The sequence below is a fragment of the Halichoerus grypus genome, chromosome 2 (assembly GCF_964656455.1).
Source record: "Halichoerus grypus chromosome 2, mHalGry1.hap1.1, whole genome shotgun sequence".
Taxonomy (NCBI): domain Eukaryota; kingdom Metazoa; phylum Chordata; class Mammalia; order Carnivora; family Phocidae; genus Halichoerus; species Halichoerus grypus.
In genome coordinates, this window is record NC_135713.1 from 61,418,925 (window position 1) to 61,439,676 (window position 20,752).

Genomic DNA, 20,752 nt, shown 5'->3' on the forward strand with positions numbered 1-20,752 from the left:
TATTTTATTTTTTCTGGAAAAAGAAGCCCCACTTTGGATCGTTTCACTCTTTGATAACAAGCTTAATTTTGGGGCCCAGCTCAGAGTTCAGCTAGAGAGTATGGGTTGTTTTGGTTACAGACTGACAGTGTGAACTCTTGATTCAGACCGAATTTCTTCTGTTCCAGGGGGAAAATCACTCATCTATTAGTCAGCAGCCTTCACAGCTCCCGAGAGTTGCTCAGAATTCCCTGGGGATGAGGCCTCAGCTCCTGGCCAAGTGGTGAACAGGGCTCTGTGCAGAGGGAATGGGGCTGGGCCATCAGCAGGGCCCTTGCCCCTCCAACTTGCAGACCTGGGCTTCCTGGCGAACAGCCCCAACGGCCATTTGGCCTTTCCTCTTGCCTGACCTGCACCTTGCTGAAATGTGCTCGTAACATGAATCCATCAGCAGATGTTTGGGAGGAATGGATACGTGATGAGCCTCACTGCGCTGAGGGTATGTGTGTCTGTGATCTAGAAGTTTACCATCTCAAAGGATCCCTGTCCTGGGATACTTGGATGGGTGACCTCTGGCAAGTGACTTATTTTCTTTGAGCTTCTGGGCCTCATCTTTAAAGTGGGGAAAATGAGATAATAACCATTCCCTACTTGCAGGATGGCTGTGAGTGTCATAGAGGAGCCTGCATGTGATGGGTTTAGCACAGTGTCTGGAATGTGGTAATGCACTTAGCTGCTCTTAGGAATTTGGGGAGACATATGCATGGACTATGGCCTAAAAAGATCAAGGCAGCGTAAGAACCAGTAAGTGGCCCAGACAGGTAAATGTTGCAGGAATTCAGAGCAGGGAGGAATTCCCAAGGGCTTGGGAGAGAAGGGCAGGCTTCCTGGAGGTTTGAACTAGGCTTTTTTTTTTTTTTTTTAATTTAAATTCAATTAGCCAACATATAGTACATCATTAGTTTTTGATGCACTGTTCATTGATTCATGAGTTGCATGTAACACCCAGCTTTTGAAGAGAATTCTGTGGAAGGTAAAGGCAGAGCAAACTTGGTGTTTTCTGCTCAGAGCCTGGGAAGAGATCTGTATGTCACCTCTCCACCACCTTTGTTTTAGGTGTTAAGGGTCTTGACCAAAGCCAGATGACAAATTAGTGGCAGGGCTGCAGCTGGAGGAAGTTTCTTCTTTTGTACTTTATCTGTTGGTATTTCTGTTAGTTATTGTGTTTTTAGATGCAAGTGACAGAAAAAGCCCAATTCATGCTGGCTTAAGCAGAAAACCAAAAGAAAGCAATAAGAACAAAATCCCAACAACAGGGAAGGGAATGTATTGACTTCACTCTTGAACAGATTCTCCCCATGGTGGCTCCTGGCATTTGCAGGCTTATGTACTCCTAGCCTCACATCCAGCAGAAAGAAAGCATTCCTATCCCCCAAGTCTACCATCAGGTCTCATTGGTCTGGCTATGCTCATGGGTCCACCTTCAACCAGCCACTGTGGCCAAGGCTGCCCATGGAGCCTTCAAAATGACATGGTCTAGGAGGTCCTTGCCAGTAGGAGGGGGAGTGGCTTTTGAGAAGACAAAAGTAGCTGTGCTCAATGCTGGGACACGGTTTACACACTTCTTGTGGTCATTTTGTCCACAAAGTTAGGAGGGGCACTGTAGAGTGGCCAAGAGGTGAGGGCTTCCTTTCTCTGGAGTTCTGAGTGAAAGTTTATCTACTGGCAGCAAAAGAACTAGAAATTGGGCTCCGGTTGCCTGTGCCCCCAGGAGTAGATGAAATCGGAGTGCCCGTTGTGTGGTCCTGGCACATGGCTTTGAGGGGCCAATCCAAGATGGGTCTGGAGAGCTGCCTAATGGAGTTCTGGGTCACTGGACTTTGGTAGTTGACCTGGTAACTGCTGAACGTTCCAGAGGCACTGCGGTAAGATAAGGAGAGCTTGAAGAGGGGAGGAATCCTAGTGCCTTGAGTCCAGGGCTCAGAATGGGGATGAAAGACCGAGTGCCCCATGTCACCCCCGCTGTCCTTCTTCTCAGGCAGGGAGCCAGGTTAGTTTCCCTTCCTGTGTGACAGTCCTGGGGGGGGGGCGAGTATTCGGGGGCAGCATACTCACTGCTCTGTGGCTGCTAGGAGTGGGGAGGAAAACAGCAGTCTGTGCTGCTGCCCCTAGTCTTCTGGGGGTTGGTAGGAAGCTGACCTCCAGGCACCGTGGCCCCTTACTCTTTGGGGGTGTGCAGAGCGCACCTGGCCTGGCCTGTTTGCACCTGGTGTCCTAAATTATGTCCCTCAGAGGATTTGTGTGCAGTTGATATATGAAATGATATATGGGAAGCAGGACCTGAAGCAGGAGAGTGATTTTAGACAGAACGCACGAGGGTGGCTTCAGCCCCATCTTGCAGGGGACTCTGGGGTGTAATCTACCTCTCAGAGTTGGTTCTGAGCAAGAGAGCTGGGCTTTCATCCCCCCACGACCTGCAGTCATTGGCTTAGGGCCAACTAGAGGAATGTAAACTCCCACACACTTTGTGCAAGCTCAAGATTTTGTAAACAAAAACACATGGGGGATGGGTAGCAGAAAGAGCAAGAGGCACTGGGGTAGAGGTGTGGTCTGGATGGCACAGAGACACTGTCTATCCCTGAAGTTTCTTCTCTTCACAGAACTCTACCACATGTGTTCTTGCTGAGAACCCATGAGCACACTTCTTCCCCGTGGAGAAGAGTCCAGGAAACACCCAAGTCTGTATCTGAAGGGTCCCTGTATTAACTGGGTCTAAGTAAACTGAGCTAAACATAATTAGCTCCTCACACTGAGCAGGATGGGCTAGGTCTAGCCTCAGGCATGGCTATATCCAGATGTCCAAATTGTACATCAGGGACTCTCACTGTCACTTGCCTCTTTCTCTGTGCTGGCTCCATCCTCGGGTTGGTGCTGTCCTCGTGGTGGGAGGATGGCTGCCAGCAGCACTGGGAAGACTTAGGTCCAGTGGAAGAGAGCACTTTGCTCTTAGTTCTCTAGTAAGGGCCGTGGGATGGATTCTGATTGGGTGATATGCTCATCTCTGAACGAATCTCTAATGCTTTGAGTGACTAGGCCTGGGCCACCCTCACCCCTGGAGTTGTGTATGTGTGTGTGCACATGTGTATGAAACCTTCCCAAGGAACATCAGGAAGATGGAGAGGAGACTAGGTTAATGCTGGGGCTCAGGCCCCAAAGCCAGGCCTTGGGGACTGTGTGGTTACACCCCAAGGACCTCTTGCCTTCTCCTGATTCTCATGGTGACCTGTCCTTGACTTCAGAGGCTGGAACCTGGGGCTCAGATCTGAGGGACCAGAGTCTCCTGGAATGGTTTGCTGTGTGCATTCATTTACTTTACCTTTTCAATTTAATATTATAAAAGTTATATGTAGGAATATTATAACATCGAATAATATATAACTCATATAAACTTAAAAAATATATAAATATATTTTAAATATAATATATAAAATATAAAATTGTCTTATCTATTATCTATTATCACATATATTTATATTTATTTTACACATACATAAAATATAAAATGCAAATTACTCATAATCTCAGCCCCCAAGGAAGTCACTGTTAGTAGCTTTGGGGAAAATCACTCTCTAGATACCCCTTTCCCCAGCTCAGTGACCCAAATTTCTACCTCTTTCTTTAATATCTGGATGAAATCACTCTAGCCCCTAACTTTTGTGACAGCAAGAAATCCCATTTTACCTAAGTAGTAACTCATCACTTCTTGCCCCGAGCCCATCCATCCATGTGTCCCTTTATCTGATTTTTTACTGAGTGTCTGTTAGAGATCAGGAGTGTGCTGTAGGCACTTGAGATGTACTGGTGATTGAAAGAGCATAAGATGCTGCCCTTGTAGGGTTCAAGTAGTAAACAATGAACCTAACAACTGAACCAATGATCTCACCTATGAAAAGATGCTAAGTGCTATGGAAGGTGCTAAGTGCCATGGAAAGGGGAAGGGCTGGAGCAGGGTGAGGGGCTATGGTGGGGGCTGCGGGTGACAGGTCACAGGGGTGCCTGAGGGAGGGCCTCCCCAGGGAGGCAGGGTTGGAGCAGGGACTTGAAGGAGGAGGGTGGCCATCTGGGCAAAAAGCATCCCAGGCAGAGGGAATAGCCAGTGTGAAGAAGTTGGGAAAGTGTCTGGAATGTTCTAGGAAGAGAAAGGAGGCTGGATGAAGGGAGCCAAGTGAATGGCAGGGTCTGTGTGTAGGAGGTGGGCCAGCTGGGTAGCCGAGTGGGGTAGGGCCACACAGTGGGAGTCTGGAAGGCTGTGAGGATGTTGGCTTTAATGACACAGAATGGCGAGCCAGGGGCACATTCTGCCGGAGGAGAGAAGCGTCTGACTCATGCACACTCAATGGGGGCTCCATATTTCCTCTGGGCTTCCTGCTGCTGCAGTGGCCCGCAAACTGGGCAGGTCTCCCTCCTCCATTCCCCAAGGCAGGACTGACCCCAGGCTGGCTAGGGGATTCAGAGGCTAAGTGGCTTTATCACCATTGAAGTACAATATGGACACGCGTGTGATGTGTGTGTAAATGCAGAGATATGTGCATGGAAAGCTAAAAAAAGGCCAGGAGGTTATACAGGGCTGGGCAGGAACCAGGACTTGGTGCAGAGAAGGGGAGACTTCCTTGACTCACTTCTGTATTGTGGCTGCGCTCTTGTCAAAGTCTGTGGCTCAAGCAAGGTGCTTCTATCTGGGTTCCCACAGTGCCTGCAGCTGCCACTTGGCCTGTCCTCACCTCACTGCTTCTGCCTGTGGCTGGCATTCTCAACCTCTCTCTCTCCTCCCCACTCCCCCGCTGCTGACCCTCTCTGTAAGTCTCCCATTCATTTCTCCCAGGATCAAGGATCTGCATGGTTCAATGAACCACCCTTGCCCCCACCCCAGGCTACATGATCTGTGTGGTAGTTCATTAAATTGGCTCTGAATAAAATAGAAAGTTGCCAGTGTGCTATTCCAGCTCATGGGAGAGTGTGCATGAGATGTGGTGTTCCTGTCCCACTCTCCAGGTGGTCGTTAGGGATCTGTGTGCATGGTAGGGAAGACAACAGTGGCTCTGTTCCTTGGGGGTGGGGGGGAATTCTGCTTTGCTTTGCACCTGTAGCCACTGTCCAAAGAGTCTGTTGCTTCATGATTCCAGTTTCCACTTGTTTAGTCATTCAACAGATGCTTTTGGAGCATCAAGGCCCTGTGCTGGAAGCTGGAAGCATACAGATGATTTTAATCAGAATCTTGACCCCTGGGTGACACATACTTGTAAGCTGGGGCAAGTGTTCCAGTGTACGGGGTTGTAATCATCATCATCATCATCATCATCATCATCATTGTAATCGCCATCATCTTCTTCATCATTACTACTGACATTTATTCTAATTTGTCTAAGCATTCCACATGCATTAACTTACTCCTTACAACCATTCCAGAAAGCAGGCGCTATTATGATTCCCATTTTACAGATAAGAAAATCAAAGCACAAAGAGATTTAGTAACGTGCCCAAGGTCACACCACTAAAAAGTGCCAGAGCAGGGATTTGAATGCTGGTGGTTTGGATTCCAGAACCGGAGAAGTAGCTATGGCCCTCAATGTATTACTGTGTCATTCAATATTCTGATGAACATTGGTTTCATGAGATGTTAATAAACATTCCAGAAGGAAAAGGGGTAGTTAAATGGATTAGGAAATGCTGGGCCAAATAGGGAAATAAACAGCCTTTTATTGCAGGCCTTCTCAGAGCCTTTGATTTGCTAAGGTATGAATCTCTAGTGGCAGCAATTTCCAAACTTAGCTGGCCATGCTTTTGGGGCGTGGGAACATCTATCAACATTGCATGGGACTAGTATTTCATTGAATGAAATTTAACAAAGGCTGCTTTGTGGCTTGTTTTTCCTTGCCATTCCTACTTGTAGTTTTCTTTATCTTTTTATGACAACTGCTGGGGTATTCTTTTACCACTCATTCTACTCATGTGACCCACCTAGTGTGGGTGGGGGATTTCATGCAGAGGATATTGTTCTGACACTTATGCTCAGTAGCATTGGTCACTGGCAGTAACGACGCTGGTGTGGAGTGGAGTAGTCAAGTACTGAGCTGGACTGGTGAAGTGGCCCAGAAGGCAGGAGGGCACCAGGAGGTCAGCTAGTACAGGCCACGTGTGGTCTACGGAAATCCCACGTGGCAAGGCAGGGGCCATGTCTGGGGTCTCAGACAAGGGTGTGGGGTCCAAGCTGTGGTTTGGCCTTAGTATCCAGGATAGACCTGAGGAGCAGGATGTCCACAGTGTCCGTAGGTCTAGTCCAGGCCGTGGCTTCATCCATCAATGGGGCTCACTGTTAATCCCAGCTGGAGTGGCTTTGCCCTCCTCCTGGTTTTTGGCACCTTCCCTGGGGTGGACCATAAAGGCTGGAAGATTTATGCTGATCCCTGAATGAAGCAGGAATGATGCAAGCCTCAAGTTTTGCTTTTAAGTTGCACTTGTAGGGATCCTCCTGGGACAGTTTCCACTCCTGGTTTTAAGATCTTCAGAGCAAAGGAGAAGGCTCATGGGGCAGGGGCTTAAGGCAAGATGTGGTTCTGAATGGCTGAGAATGAAGTTTGAATTCAGTCTGGTGGTCCAACTTCTTGGAATCCAGTTCTGAGAAAGAAAGAGCGAAGGATAGCGAGTGGATTTTCAAGAGAAGGGATATGAGAACTGAAATTCTTTTTCTTTCTTTCTTTCTTTCAAATTTGTATTTAAACTCTAGTTCATTAACACATAGTGTAATATTTTAGTGATTCATCACTTACATGTAACACCCAGTGCTCATCATAATAAGTGAGAACTGAAATTCTTTAGAAAAAGAACAGACAGCACTGTGTGAGAGTTGGAGTGTAGGCACTGGAGGCCTCTATGGGAGGCGATCAGGTGCAGTCATCATTGAGGCTGAGATGGCTAGTAGCCTCCCACTGTCCATCCTCCCTTTCATGAAGCATTGCTGCCTAGCAAGTCCCAGCCTTCCTTGCAGCTAGGTAAGGTCATCTGACTAAATTCTGCCCCATGAAGTGTAAGGAGTATTGCGTAGTAATTCAGAAAATGACCATAAATGGGAGGGAAGACCCTTCATTTCCTCTTTCTTCTGGCTGCTTGGAATGCAGACACGATGCCTGGACTTCAGCAACCATCTTGGACTGTGAAGTGACATGCCAAGAATGGTGACGTACAAAGACAGAAGGTGACACTGTGGTTCCACCACACCAACTGTTGGCTGTCTATCTCCATACTACTTGTGTGTAAAAGAGAAATAAATTTCTGTCTTTTTTTTAAGCCACTGTTATTTGCGGGGGCTGACAGGGGGAGTTCTATATATCAACAAAACAGAGACAGCCATAACTCTACCTTCCTGTCCTAGATGGGCGGTGGCCTGTGAAGTCAAATTCTGGAGATCTGAGGTCAGAGTAGAAACCCTGAAGGCCTGGGGTGGTGGTATGTTCTTCCGACTGGCTCGGGCTGTTGCTGTGCGCAACCTCGCGGCACTCCTCCTTTTTGGCCAAAGCAGTGAAAGAGAGGGACATGGGATGGGGCAGGGGTGAGGGGTGGGGGCTATGACTGGTCCTCGTGAGACTGGGCTGCCAAATGTCTTGTTCTGAAAAGGGAACAGGTCTCACATGGACAAGATGGAAGGACTGCTTGTTCCCTCTGGAAAGTTCTATTAAAATGACCAACCCAGACACACTTTAATATTAATGGGAAATTCCTCCCGTTGTTTATGAAATCATCTTAGAGTTGATTTTAAAAAGAGAGAAGAGAGAAAAAGCCGTTTGTTAGCTAAACGAAGCCCAGGCAATTATTTATAGATGCATTGGAGTGGCTTGTTTTAACATGGAGCAACTGTCTGAAAAGACTCCACTTTGACACTGGTAAGAACCCCTGGCACTAAGAATAAATTTATGAATGTCTTTTATGAGAGTCAACACACTAGACAAATAGCCCCACAGACCGCCCTTCACGTCGAGAACCAGAACAAAGACAGTCGTATTCGCCATGTGCTCAGGGCAGGCACGGCGCCCAGCGGCGCAGCCCTCACAGGGCCGGATGTTCCCCTCCAGCGAATGTGATTCCTTCGGGCACTGCCACGGTGGCGGGCAGATGCCTGGTTTATTTCCATTGCTCCACTTCTCCCATTTGTTTGGGTAGCTGAATATCTCTTTCCCAGGAGAACATCTGCTCTTTTAAAAATGGAAAAAAAGCAGGAAGACCTCCAAGCCGTTAGGGCTGGAACTCACCCTCTGCTGAGACAGACCAGAGCCTCATCTAATGTGGGTCTGTGCCACATCGCCAGACGGGGGTGCGTGCTGCCCAAGCGTCTTTAGGGCTCCCGGAACTCTGCTCGGTTGCACGGGCTTCAAGGCAGCTCCCGTTCCGTGCTGGGATGCGTTAGGCTTATTCACTGCCTTGACCAGGTGTGGCTCGTTTTTCTTGCTGTCTCATTTATGGATGACTTCATACCATCAGTAACACCATGGTTGGTTGGAAGTGAACCCACGACAATTCAGAGGTGCAAAAAAATATGGTGGAAAACCCTCACACTTGTCAGTTAAAGGTAACTTAAATGCTTCTGAGTGAAAACAGTCTCTTTGGGGGAAAATAATCTTTCAGAGCTTTTTTTCTCTCGTCCCCTCCTACCCTTTCCTGGGGGGCTCCGGGTGCTAGGGGATGCTCAGAGAGCGCTGTGGCAGCCGTCCTGTGGGCCCTGCTGTGGCGTGGCTGATCTGGCCTGGTCCCTGGTGCCCTGACTGGGTCATGCCGAGGGAGCTGGGTCTGATCACCCTTCCCGGTCAGTCTGTGGGTCACACCAGCACCCACTAGTGAATTCTGTGATCTCTCCATTTCCTTTAGAGGTGAGGTGCCACTATTTGGATGCAGCCTGGTCCCACCTTGTGGGGGTCAGCGTGGGTTCACTGATACTCATTCCTGGGAGCACCTAACCATGCCAGGTAACATTTCTGTTTTGCTTGGTTTCTCCTGTGGCCACACTCCTTGGATTGCAGACGGCAGCCTTCTCCCTGTGTTTTCACAGGGTCGTCCTTCTGTTTGCTGACACCCCTGCTGACTCTTCCTCTTCTTATAAGGACACCAGTCAAATCGGATTAGGGCCTTATTCTAATAGCCTCATATTTAAAAAAATTATTTATTTATCTATTTATTTATTTATTTATTTATTTATTTACTTGTTTATTTATTTTAGAGAGAGAGAGAGTGCAAGTCGGGGGGGGGGAGCAGAGGGGGAAGGGAAGGGAGAGGCAGGGGGAAAGATTCTCAAGCAGACTCCATGCTGAATGGGGAGCCTGACACGGGACTCGATCTCATGACCCTGACATCAGGACCTGAGCCGAAACCAAGAGTCGATGCTTAGCTGACTGAGCCACCCAGGTGCCCTTCTAATAGCCTCATTTTAATGTAGTTACCACTTTAAAGACCTTATCTCCAAATATAATTACATTTTGAGATACAGGGGGTTGAGACTTAAACCTATGACTTTGAGGGGACATAACACAGCCCAGAGCAGTTCCCTTCCCCTCCATTGCCCTCCATGTATCTGGCCTTTCTGGGCTTTCTCTTTTCTTGCTGGGCCCTCCCTGGCCCCCTGGCCAAGGCCCAGGGAGGGGTGGGGCTGCTGGGTCCTTCAGAGATCAGGCACCAACCGGCCTCGTCTACATCTCTCTCTGGTCCTCCAGACCAGAAGGGCTTTTCCTCCTTCCTCCTGGATGGGAAACCTGCAGAACTCCCCTCCTGTCAGATCCTGACTTTTCTCTAAATATAGCTAATATGTTCAGACCACCACACGTTGTTCTTTGCAGGGGAAGCAGTTTGGAATGTAGAAATTTCTTTTCTCAACAAAGCCTGACTTTCAAAACGGTTTTTTGCTGCTGCCATTACAAATCTTGTTGGAAATCCACAGCTCAGCAGCTGCTCGGCTCTCTGAAGAAGTGAGTGGGGCGGGATCTACAGGGCAGCTTGATTTATAGGGAACGCAAAGTAAGTCAGTACGATATTGTCAGAATTACAGTTTCTGCCTCATGTCATGTGACTCAATTTATTATTTTTTTTAGTTCAGAATTTTTTAAGTTTATTTTCTCCTATTGTGGAAAAACAATACATGTTTATTTTAGGAAATTTGGTAAATAAGTTCAAAGAAAAAAGTCATGCTTAGGCTTAACATACAAAAGATACTTACTGTTATCATTTTGACCTATTTCCTTTCAATCTTTCTCCTGTGGATAAATTTTAGGCTTTATTTTTAATTTATTTTTATTTATTTATTTCTTTTTAAGGATATATTTTTTTTTTTAAGATTTCATTTATTTATTAGAGAGCAAGAGAGAGCAAGTGGGAGGGGCAGAGGGATAGAGACAATCTCAAGCAGACTCTGGGCTGAGCATGGAGCCTGACATGGGGCTTGATCTCATGGCCCTGAGATCACAACCTGAGCCGAAATCAAGAGTTGGACCCTTGACCGACTGAGCCACTCAAGTCCCCCTAGGCTTTATTTTTAATTTAATTTGTATTTTAAAAACTGGTAATACTTTCAAATGGTTAAAAAATAAAAACAATATACAAAGGTATACAGTGAGAAGTCCTGCGTAAACTCTGATTTCTCTCCTTTCTTACGCAAAAGTTATTAGCGTTCTAGAGCGTTCTGTACTTGGAGAACTTCCCACATCAGCATTTCTTTCATAATTGCCTGTAGCCCGGACACCCAGCTCTCTTCCTCCCAAGCTATGACACTTTGGGCAAACCCCTTCACCTGCCTGGGTCAAGCTTCAGCAGTGATGCAGGTCTTTGAATTTTGGGGAGCTAATGCTACTTGTCCCCTTTTCCCTCCTACTAGTAACAAACCCTGCCACCTGCTGTTCCAGCGTAGCCCCAGTCACAAGTGTGGACACATGGCGCAAGTCTGGACAATCCAATAATTTGCCCTGCTGATGGTCATTGGTTCTGGGATGGTCATGTGACTCTCGGCGCTGGTGGGAATGCCTGCCTCTTGCCTCTCTGGGCTTGCCGTGTTGGTGTGGTGTGAACTTGGGCCTGCTCATGGTCATTTTCCCCATTGTGTAAAGGGCCCATCACTGGTAAGACAGACGTGGCCAACATCAGAGAGAAGCAGAGGAGAGATATAAATGCCCTGACAACTTCTTGGAGTCCTGGATTCAATGCTGCCACAGGATTCACCCCTCTTTCCGAGTTGTGAGAGTTTAAGTTGCACTTCTGTCACAGCTGGGAGAGTCCTAGCTTGTACCAAGTTCAGTTCATGGAAGGAGGGGTGTTTACCGAGAGGTGAGGGTTAAGGGCATAGGCTCTGGAATCAGACTGGCTGGGTCCACATCCTGCCTCCACCACGTAGTATGTGGCCTTGGGCAAACTGTGTAACCTCGCCATGTCCATTTCACATTTGCAGGGTGACATGATTGGGTGAGTTGATGTATGTCAAGCGTGCAGCCCAGTACATGGGTCATGCTAAACCAGTGATAAATGCTATTGTTGTACCCACCTGTTTGCATTTCACAGATGCCCTTGCACGCTCACCAGCCCCATGCCCATCCTGCCCAATCTCACTCTTCCTTCTTGCCAGCCTAGTGGTGAACATTCACTTGAGTCGCACCAGGCAGGCAGCATCATGATGGTAGGAAGTGATGGCTGAGCTTTTTCAGTCAGCAGACTTCTAAGGCTGGGCAAACAGATAAAGACCAGTTTCGAATGAAAAGCACTAAAATAGAGCAAAACTTTAAGGATAGACTGAGAGTGTACAGCCCCAATATACACACACAGGAGACCATCTTTCCTTCTTCAAGAGTTCTCTTCCTTCAGGAGGGGCCTCTCATCAAGATGGTTTTCCCAATACCAAGTTGTTGATTTATTTTTAAAAAATCTCCCTATATTAGTTTGCTAGGGTTGCCATTCAAAGTACCACAGACTGGGCGATTTAAACAACAGACATGTATTTCCTCACAGTTCTGAAGGCTGGAAGTCCAGCTCAAAGGAGTCAGCAGGCTGGCTTCATTCTGAGGCGTCTCTCCTTGGCTTGTAGATGGCCTTTTTTCGCCCTATGTCCTCATGTGGGCTTCCCTCTGTGCACTTGTCCATGTCCTAATCTCTTGTGAGGACACAAGTCATATTGGATTAGGGCCCACCCTCCTAAATTCATTTTAATTTAATTACTTTGTTAAAGGCCCTATCTCCAGATACAGTCCTATTCTGAGGTACTGGGGGTTAGGACTTTCACATACAGATTTGGGGGACACACAGTTCAGCTTATAACACTCCCTGAAAGGGGCTCTTCACTGTTGCCCCACTTCTGAGACATCTCTCCTGCTCCGCACCCCCGTTCCCTGTTCCCGAACCCCAGACAGACACCACAGCATGGTATTTTGGTAGAAGCAGCAAAGGGGCCTTCATCAGAGTCCTGGACTCCTGAAGAGTGAACGCTGTGAAAAGCCCTCCTGAGGCCGGTGGGCGTGGAGATGAGGAGGTGTGGGCAGGAGTATTTTGGGACTGTTTGTCCTTCACATGTATTAAAGGCTGGCTTAGTTTAAAATGGAGTCTTTCCTATTTTTTTTTTTTTTAATTGTAGTTTTGAAAGAGGGTGGATGATTAGTGTGTGTTCCCAGGAGTCTGTCTTGGGCTAAAAAATAAGCCAGTGGACAGTGTCCATAACTAGGTGTAGACGATCTCAGGGTGCTGAATAAAGGAACACGGCAAGACTCTTGCCCTCTGTTTTCTAATTTCTTCTGAATATTTTTAGTTGATCTGTCATTTTTAGCTTAGAATCATAGGAGGCATGGTTTCATTTAGTTTTGTCACCAGGAGAGCTAAGATAGTTGGTTGTGATCGTGACACAGTGGGGATAAGGGACGAAGAGCACCCCTTTTGTTTTGACTGCTAAGAGCTGAATGTGCAGCTTGGAGACCATGACCGTGTCGGGCTGGCACCTGCAGCCTCATGTGTGAACTTCCCCAACACCTCCCTCTCATCTGCCTTCCTTTTCCATACCTGTAACTTCAGTCTCTTTTTTGTTAGATTAGATATATTTGTATCAGCTGTCTTCAAATCATTCATCCGTCCATCTCTTCATGTATATAAGAATGATTATGTATATAAAAATATATACAAATATATATAAACATATATAAACATTTGGGAATATCTTCCTGTATCTCGATATGATGTTGGAAACAATCCAGCTTTAACCTTGTAATTGGAGGTGGAGCCTCATAAATATTGTATCCAACTGTGTTTAGCTATTATCTTTCAGATTAAGAATAAAAAGCAGAGTTTTTTTTTAAAAGGACAAATGTGCTTTCATTGGCTTCGAAACATACTCTCTGTGTATTTTTGACCATACACATTTGCAAATATATGTACGCACACATATATACAAACATAAATATATTGCACAGTATATTTAGGATTCTGTCATTTTGGCATGATTAGGATTTGTGAGATGTTTTGGTTAGTGGAATGTTCTGGTTAATAGTGAATTTTTTTATGCCATAAAAACTATCAATTAAAACAAGAATGCGATAAAACACCTAACTCTGAAGTTAGACTGTGCAGAATTGGACCTTTCTCTTTCATTCAGGAGGGACTTCACTCTTAGGATGATGCATGTAGCTATGTCAGTGGACTTGATATAAACTATGTAGTTCTGGACCATTCTGTTAAGTTAGAGGAATATATGCCAGAAATTGGAGATGTGTGGTTTTGGGCTGTGTTTTCTACTGATGGCATAATGTTTGAATTTTTTTTTTACAGTGTTCGAAATTTTTTAAATGAGGTGCCACCATTTAAAAATTGAGAATTCACATAACCTAGATTTGAGGCTAATATTGAGTGACCAGTGGTCCTAGACTCCAGAGGCCCTTCTTGTCTCTCTCACCTCCCTGGTCCCTGGTGGTGTTTGAGATTGCAACTCCTAAACATGTCTTCCTAGCTAATTGCAAGTTCTTAATAAGCAGTGATTAAATTCTTAAAATAACCTGTGTTTTACATCTATTTATTTATTTATTTTTCAAAAGAATATCAAATCCATTGTCTCCTGGTTGCAGCCCTGTGGGATAGGCAGAGCAATAGCATTGCACCCATTTCCCAAATGGAGAAATGAGGATTCCTGGACAGGAGATAACACCTTCCATATTTAATGGTCCCTAATGCTCTTCCGGAAGCAGTTTGGAGTCTTGTCATTTATAGATTTATAAAATTTCTTTTGGACTCTTAACTATAGGAAACAAACTGAGGGTTGCTGGAGGGGTGGTGGCTGGGGGGGATGGGGTAACTGGGTGATGGGCATCAAGGAGGGCACTTGATGTAATGAGCACTGGGTGTTATATGCAACTGATGAATCACTGAACTAATTAATTGATTTTAAATAAAATAAAATAAAAAATAAAACCTCTTTTGAGGTTATATACACTCCCCCCAATGAAAATATATTTGCCGTTTTTTTCTGATTATATAAACAATAACATTCTCAAAGTAAAAAAGCTCAATGAATGCAGAAGTGAATAAAAAGAAAGAATTATCTAAACTGTCTTCACATAGAGATAATCACTGTTAATTTGGTAAACTCACTTTAGAACCTCCCTAAACATATCTGTGGATGTTTGTAGATATGTAGGTTTACTTAAATGAGATAATATTAATGATGGGTTTTATAACCTACTTTTTATTTCAGTCAGGAATACATCACAGATAGCTTTCCATATTTGTACACTGAGGTGTATGTATCATTTTTTAAAATTTTATTTATTTGAGAGAGAGCGAGAGTACAAGAGGTGGGGAAGGGCAGAGGGAGAGGGAGAAGCAGACTCTGTGCTGAGCAGGGAGCCCGATTTGGGACTTGATCCCAGGACCCTGGGATCATGACCTGAACCAAAGGCAGACGCTTAACTGACTGAGCCCCCCAGGTGCCCCTGTATATATCGTTTTTAAAGCAACACTGCATTTTATGTTAGGCACCCACTGAGATATTTTTACCGAGGCATCTTTAATCAGCCATTTAGGATGCTTCCATTTTTCCATTATAAACATGGCTGTCATGAACATCCTTGTATATGTATCTTTGTCTACCTGTTCAGTGAACCAATAAGGGTAAATTCCTAGTTTGAAACTGTGTACCTTGCACATTTTAACTATTGACAACTCTAGAGAGAATGTTCTTCAAATCCATGTGAGCTCTTGGATTTGAGGAACAAGTTAGTATTGGTGATGTCCTAGTTTCTCTAAGTACAAGCTTTGTGACCCAAAGGCATTACAAAATTTAACAAAGTTTTATTGACCATCTTTAACATATACTAAGCAATATATAAAGGCAAATAAAATATGATTCTGGTCTTTCTTAAGCTTGACCCCTAGTGTAGAAGCACACCCCCTGCCCCCCCCAACAATTAACTATAATACAATATGGTAAGTGCTGAACTTCCAGGAAAATGAGTCAGAAGGCAAAATGGGTAATTATGCCTGGGAAAGTCTGAAGTGATAACATTCCCGCTAAGCCTTGAAGGATGAATAGGGTTACAGCAAGCAGAGATTACCAAAGGCATCTCAGATGGAAAGAAACATGGGACAGCCTGATGGTTCAGAGGTTTGGGGAGATGCATTGGTATCCTGGTAGGGCTGGATCTTAGCAGTGAGATGTGAAGAGCTTTCCTTGGGGAGTGAGTTTGTAAAGACCCCTTGGTCTCATCTTTCTTATTCATGTAGGTCATAATATTGCCTATTTCATAGGGTTGGAGGATTTAAAAAGGTAATGGGTGTAAGGTGCTTAAAATGGTGTCTGGCACATACTAAATGCTCAATAACTGTGGTCCCTTTGATTATTCTTGTCTGTTCCCTTCACAGTTTATCTGAATGCTCCTTTCAGCCGTTAGCTTTCTGAGCAGAAGTCCAGTCATCTTCTGGGACAGTGCTCCTGTGCCCACTCCTCCAGGGGAGTTCTCTGGACCATCTCCAGCTCCGTGGTGACTGTCCCTGAGACCTCCAGGTTCAGATGTGGAGGGAGAGAGCAAAGAGGCTCACCATATTTGGTTTCAATATTTTAACTCTGAAAAGTTTGTTTCTGTGCTGAGGACTCTTGGACATCAAACTGGACTTCTAATTTGGAAATGTGGAAAATCCATATAATTCAGATATTTTCCATGATGTGCTATAAATTTTTAGGGCCAGGCAATGGTGTTGTCTCAGGGTGATGAAATGGAAAAACCAATGTGTGTGTGTGTGTGTGTGTGTGTGTGTGTGTGTGTGTGTGTGTGTGGCGGGGGGAGACTTTGTTTTGCCACAAGCCACAGCTGTGCAATTTCAGACAATCCCTTCATCTCCCTGAGCATTAGCTTCATCATGCTATTGATGGTGATGATGATGATGATGATGATGAAGAGGAAAAAGAAGAAGCAGAAGCAGCAGAGACATGTGCCAGGCTCTCAACATAGATTATTTAATCATATTTAATACTTGCCACAACCCTAAGGGGTTGGTACTATTATCCCCATTTTTCTAATGAGGAAACTGTGTCCCAAAAGCAATAACTCAGGTTGCTTAAGACCATATAACTAGTAAATGTTCAAGTCAAGTTCAAATTCAGGGCAATTAACTCTAAAAACCAATAGTCATCACCGCTGTCTCTCAGTGTTATTTTGTGGGGGGAAATAAAGAGATCTGGTGAGATGACATCAAAGGGTGCTTTAAACTCTACAATCCACAGTCTATGGAAACGTGCTCCCCACCATCCAAAAGTTGTTAATGTTATTGAATACAATGCGGGATCTTTGTCACAAACATGTTGTTCTAGCCCCCTGGCGGAGCAGGGTAGGATGGCACGCACGGAGGATGGAAAGTTGGTGTCATAGGCACCTATATTTACTCTGCCTCAGAGTAGGAAGGGTGGAGGGTACAGTTCCTGTCCACACTCCCTGATGCCCGGTGGGATTAAATTCATCGTTCGATTTGGGAGGTTTTGTTCCTACTGGTTTAAGCCACACCTTCTGAAGTAGTTGCTTTTTATAGACAAGGTTGCTGGGGCGTGTTCTGTAGGCAGAACAGCTCCACAGGCACCTGGGGGCCAGTGAGGACTCAGGAAGGACACCGGTCCTAAGTTAACCAGGTCGTTCGGCTCTTGGAGCTACCCTGGTAAAGAGAGGCCAGCAGCTGTGGCTCTCCCTGGCAGGATGGGGTCTGTTCTCAGCCCAAGCAGAACCGGATTTACTGGCTTATTAGAGAGGGGTTGCTTTATCAGGTTGCGGGGGGGGGGGGACGGGACTTTATTTCTGGTCTCTGGATTCACAAACCTGCGTGTGAATCCAGGATCTGTCACACTATCTAGTGAGGTACCTGGATGTGAATGTGCTTCCTAACTGAAAAAGGTATTCAGGGATCTTCCTGTCAGCGGGGCTAATTTCTTAAACTGAGGTGTAACATGCATATTTAAAGTGTAATAATCTTTTTGTGTGTGGTAACATATATGTAACATAATACTTACCATTTTAGCTGTCAGTAAGTACACAATTCAGTGGCATTGGATACATTCACAGAGTTGTGTAGCCACCCCCACTGTCTATACCCGAACCTCCTTCATCGTCTCCAGCCAGAACTCTGCCTGTTAACCAGTAACTCCCTTTCCTCCCCTCTCCCAGCCGCTGGGAAGCTCTGTTCTACTTTCTGTCTCTGTGAATTTGCCTATTCTAGGTACCTCATAGAGGTGGAGTCATGCAGTATTTGTCCTTCTGTGTCTGGCTTACTTCCCTTAGCATAATGTCTTCAGGGTCCGTCTGCATTGCAGCATAGATCCAAATTTCATTCCTCATAGCTGAGTAATATTCCATTCATTTTTTCCCAATTTTTTTTTTACTGTGGTAAAATACATCTAACACAGAATTGATCATCTTAACCATTTTTTAATGGCTGCGATTATTTTATTTTAATTTTTAAAAACGTTTTTATTTAAATTTCAGTTAGTGAATAGGCAGTGTTGCATCGCAACCATTTCTGCGCAGGTCAGTGGCGGTAAGTACATTCACACTGTTGGGCAGGCGGCACCGCCGTCCGTCTCCAGGACGCTTTTTGGTTTCTCTCACCATTAGACGATATGTCTCCATTCTCCCCTCCCCGCTGCCCCTGGCGACCTCCATCCTCCTCTGTCTCCATGAGTCTGACCACTGGGGGGAACCTCATAGAAGTGCAATTGTACAGTGTTTGTCTTTTTGTGATTCACTTATTTCACTCCGTGTAACGTCTTCAAGGTTCATTCCTGTTGTAGCAGGTGTCAGAGTTTCCTTCCTTTTTAAGGCTGAATAATATTTTGTTGTATGTATGCACTACATTTTGTTTTTCTGTTCATTGGTTGGTGGACACTTGGGTCATTTCCACCTTCAGGCTATTGTGAATAATGCTGCTGAGAGCATGGGTGTGCAAATATCTGATTGGGTTCCTGCTTTCACTTGTTTTGGAAATATACCTCGGTTTGGAGTTACCAGGTGGAATGTCCCAATCTTGAATATACAACCCGAAGTTTTACATATGTTCATGTTTGTGGAACCACCACTCAGATCAAGATATAGAATATTTCCATTACTCCAGAAGGTTCCCTCATGCTCTCTGACAGGCCATCGTTGCTCCTCTCCCCAAGGTAAGCATCGTCATTCGTTCATATTCACAGCCTCAGGGTTCTTCACTGGCCAGGTTTAGAGACTCTGGAGGGTTAAACAGGGCTAATGGATGAACAGGGAAAACACACACACATGTGCACACACATGCACATGTACACTTGTACACACAGGTGGTCTCTCTGTCATCTTGTAGCCAAAGGAACACTTCTGATCCAGCTTTTCTTTTTTTTTATTTATTATTTATTATTTATTTTTATTTATATTTATTATTTATTTATTTATTTATTTAATTTTATTATGTTATGTTAGTCACCTTACATCATTAGTTTTTGATGCAGTGATCCACAATTCATTGTTTTCGTATAACACCCAGTGCTCCATGCAGTACGTGCCCTCCTTAATACCCATCACCGGGCTAACCCATCCCCCCCATCCCCCTCCCCTCTAAAACCCTGTTTGTCTCTCAGAGTCCATAGTCTCTCATGGTTCATCTCTCCCTCTGATATCCCCCCCTTCATTTTTCCCTTCCTTCTCCTAATGTCCTCCATGCTATTCCTTATGTTCCACAAATAAGTGAAACCATATGATAATTGACTTTCTCTGCTTGACTTATTTCACTTAGCATAATCCCATTCTTGTCAATGTAAAAGTTGGGTATTCATCCTTTCTGATGGCTGAGTAATATTCCATCGTATATATGGACCACATCTTCTTTATCCATTCATCTGTTGAAGGGCATCTCAGCTCTTTCCACAGTTTGGCTATTGCGGACATTGCTGCTCTGAACACTGGGGTGCATATGGCCCTTCTTTTCACTACATCTGTGTCTTTGGGGTAAATACCCAGAAGTGCAATTGCTGGGTCATAGGGTAGCTGTATTTTTAAATTTTTGAGGAACCTATAAGCTGCCAAGACTGAAACAGAAAGAAATTGACCACCTGAATAGGCCAATAACCACTAACGAGATTGAAGCGGTGATCAAAAACCTCCCAAAAAACAAGAGTCCAGGGCCTGATGGATTCCGTGGGGAATTCTACCAAACATTCAAAGAAGAAATAATACCTATTCTACTGAAGCTGTTTCAAAAAATAGAAACAGAAGGAAAACTTCCAAACTCATTCTATGAGACCAGCATTACCTTAATCCCCAAACCAGGCAAAGACCCCATCAAAAAGGAGAATTTCAGGCCGATATCCCTGATGAATATGGATTCCAAAATCCTCAACAAAATCCTAGCTAATAGGATCCAACAATACATTAAAAGGATCATCCACCACGACCAAGTGGGATTTATCCCCGGGATGCAAGGGTGGTTCAACATTCGCAAATCAATCAATGTGATAGAACACATTAATAAGAGGAGGGAGAAGAACCATATGGTCCTCTCAATTGATGCTGATCCAGCTTTTCATTTAGGCTTTTTGGTTTCTTGACTTCCGAGATATTTTTACGGGACACAATGATTCTCGACTCCTTAACTTTTTGAGGAGGGAGGATAGACTTGGATGTCCAAGAAAGTCATCTTGCTGGGGTGGATTTTGAATTCCTGGGTCTGAAAATGTTGTCAGTGAGAAGTGAGCCTCTGAAATGAAGGAGCCCCCCTTGTAAGAGGTGAGAAGGAACAGGGCTGCCTCCTGTAGGACATCACCTCCTGTTGGCAGCTGTTGATGGAGGAGGCCTCCGAAGATTCTGGGTGCTGGAGCTGGAGCAAGGAGGCTTCAGGAGATCGAGGCCCTTAAAGGTGGGGTGGGTCATGAAGAATACAGAGGAGCAGAGGGGAGCCAGGAAGCCTCTGGAGTCTGGGGCTGCCTCCACAGTGTCTGTGCTTCTCACTGCCCGTCTGCTCTTCTCCCCCTCCCGTCTGTCTGGGAAACCTCACCCTCTGTGTATCTCTTCTCTGATAGCATTGGCTGCCTCATGGTTTGGGCTTGTCATGAGGCCCTGTAACCCAGCTCTCCCTCCCAGACCCTTTCAGCTCCACTCCCACCAATTGCTGCCATATCATCTCAGGCTATTCTGGTTCAGATTCCAGTTGGAGGGGACATGTGTGGTCTGGCTCCTCTTGTCATGTCAAGCTGAGCCAGAGTTAGCTACTCAGC

At 45.3% G+C, this 20,752-nt stretch overlaps 2 long non-coding RNA genes across 3 annotated transcripts in view; both read left to right on the plus strand.

Annotated features, from left to right (window-relative positions):
- Window positions 1-20,752, plus strand: part of LOC118553353 (uncharacterized) — a 179,893-nt gene that overhangs the window by 65,181 nt on the left and 93,960 nt on the right. The window lies entirely within an intron of this gene.
- Window positions 174-18,362, plus strand: LOC144381097 (uncharacterized). The gene is made up of 2 exons (XR_013445638.1): window positions 174-478; window positions 15,895-18,362. It is a non-coding gene; the product is annotated as an uncharacterized LOC144381097 (long non-coding RNA).